Source organism: Mandrillus leucophaeus, unplaced genomic scaffold (assembly GCF_000951045.1).
Source record: "Mandrillus leucophaeus isolate KB7577 unplaced genomic scaffold, Mleu.le_1.0 Scaffold285, whole genome shotgun sequence".
NCBI lineage: Eukaryota > Metazoa > Chordata > Mammalia > Primates > Cercopithecidae > Mandrillus > Mandrillus leucophaeus.
This window is the reverse complement of record NW_012102976.1, coordinates 533,318-535,726: the sequence shown is the minus strand read 5'-3', so window position 1 is coordinate 535,726 and position 2,409 is coordinate 533,318. Positions and strand designations below refer to the sequence as shown.

The following is a 2,409-nucleotide window of genomic DNA, read 5'->3' as shown; positions in this document are numbered from 1 at the left end:
GGCTTTCCAGTCCTCGTGCGTCCCCCGGGGCCGAGGCGCAAGGAGGGACGGCCGGCTGAGGCCTCTCTCGCCTTCTCTCCCGAGTGTCCAGGCAGATAGGGTCCCTGCCTCTCCAACCCCTCCTTTCTCCTGGCTTCCTGTCACCCGGGCACAGGACGCTCCTCCTTGGCCACAAGAGACAGAAGTCTTTAAACGCACACCCCCACACCCCAACCCTCTCCAAACACGCTCTGGGCGCTGGCCACTGGTTCTCCTTCCTCGTTCCTTCCTTCTTTCTTTCTTTCTTTTTTTTTTTTTTGTTTGATAGAGTCTTGCTCTGTCGCCCAGGCTGGAGTACAGTGGCACGATCTCGGCTCACTGCAACCTCCGCCTCCAGGGTTCAAGCGATTCTCTTGCCTCAACCTCCCAAGTAGCTGGGATTACAGGCGCCAACCACCACGCCCGGCTAATATTTTTGTATTTTTAGTAGAGACGGAGTTTCACCATGTTGGCCAGGCTGGTCTCAAACTACTGACCTCAAGTGATGCGCCCGCCTCGGCCTCCCAAAGTGCTGAGATTACAAGCGTGAGCCACCTCGCCTGGACCTTTTCTCCTTTTTTTTTTTTTTTTTTTTTTAAGAGAGGAAGATCTCGCCCCTTACCCAGGCTGGATTCGAACTCCGGGGCTTAAGCGATCCTCCCGCCTCAGCCTCTCCAGCAGCCAGGACTGCCGGCGCGCGCCACCACGCCCGGCGTAGCCACCTGCGTTCTATCCCCACCGCAGCTCCTTAGAGCTGATGACCTTTAACAGCTCACTTCACCTCCCTGTCCTCAGTTTCTCCTTCTTGAAAGGAACTGGGTTAGATGGGGATGGTTTCTGAGGCTCCTTCCAGCTCAATTGTCCACCTTACAGGTGTAAGTGGCAGAGGGTGGAAAGGGTCTGGTTCAGGGAGAAGAGCTGGGGGTAAAGGCAGGCCAGGGACTGCGAGGTGGGTGGAAGAAAGGAAAACAGGAGGCAGGAGAGCGGGGCATGGAGGATACCTTTGCCAGCCTAGCCTAAGAGCAGGCTGGCAGAGCCCCAAGAGCCTATACTACGGAAGGCCCCCATGGGAATCCCCTCACTCTCTGGGGGCCTGAGTTTGCAGAAATCTGTTTGCCAGAGAATGAGGGAAGGAACAGGAAGGAACGTGCCGGCAGGACTGGAAAATCCAGCTGGGCAGGAGATAACTGTGGCTGCACCTCACACTGGAGGCTGAAGCTTTGCTTGGCTCTGCCCTTGTGTCACGTGTCAGTAAGGCTGCTTAGACCCCAGGAAGCCCCGCCAAGGGAAGTGACTACTACCGGGCTGCAGGCTCCTGTGCAGAATGTCTAGTAGCCTTTATCTTTGGGGCCATACACATGTGCTTCCAAGACTGTAGGCAGATGACGTTCAATATAAATCCACTTTCCTATACATTTACTCAATGAGTTCAAAGATGCTTTTCGTTTACAAGCTTGGTGGCAGCTTCCAACACATTAACCCAAAGGCCTTCATGTTCTCCCCAGCCTACCCCTTTGTCCCTCTGCAGAAAGGGAACCTCCTGCAAAATGTCCAGATGGTTCAGAGAAGTATATATAACAGGCTGGCTGCAAGTGGCAGGAACGCCCCTCTAAGTAGTTTAAAGACGTGTGTGTGTGTGTGTGTGTGTGTGTGTACATGCGTGTGCATGTATATAATTTATTTTCTGCTCAAATAATTTTGGTAAAGGTAATTAACTAAAGGTAAATAACTAACCTTTACCAAGAGCAGGGATGTGGCGGGGCCCAGAATGCAAGACTCTCCAATAGCAGCTCCCAAGCTTAACAAGTTAAAGTCACGCTGCAACTTTTCTCCAAAATTCTAGTTAAAGGCTGAGGCCGTCACCAAGCAATTGTTGCCAAGAACTCAGGATGTTGTGGTTGGAGGGGCCTGCGCCAGAGGTCCACTTCTGAACCAATCAGCAGGGCCTGGGGGGTGGGCCATGTTCTGCTTACCTCACAGCTTCCACACCCGCAGGGTTTTGGGAACCGGAGGCAGGTGGACAGCCCCAGGAGTCATAATGAGAAGAAATGCTACCTCGGTGCAGTGGACGAACGTGCAAACCACACAGAAAGTTTGAAAAAGGTCTACTGTAGGCTTTGCTTTCTGGTTATGGCTCCAAGATACAAAGTGCCTCACACTCCGGCACTGATGAAGTCCATACGGTTCCTAGGCTGACACCCACCAGTCAGTCAATGGGAGAGCTGGGACCAGAGGGCTGACTTGACCTGTTCAGCAGGAGTGTCCAAGGCCTTTGTGGGTGGTGGTGCAGGTTGTGCGTGTGAATAATGAGGGCAGTTCATCATTACTCAGGACACACAACACCTTGGCGATCTTCAGAAACATTAGAAACAGAGCTTCCAAAGTACCTAC

General features: G+C 52.9%; 1 long non-coding RNA gene across 1 annotated transcript in view; it reads right to left on the bottom strand.

Moving 5' to 3' along the window:
* The window catches only part of LOC105543531, a 9,522-nt gene extending 7,661 nt beyond the window's left edge, over nt 1-1,861 (bottom strand). Inside the window, exon 1 of the long non-coding RNA XR_001006635.1 lies at nt 1,753-1,861. This is a non-coding gene — a long non-coding RNA (uncharacterized LOC105543531). The remainder of the gene's footprint in view (nt 1-1,752) is intronic.
* Between the last annotated feature and the right edge of the window lie 548 nt (nt 1,862-2,409).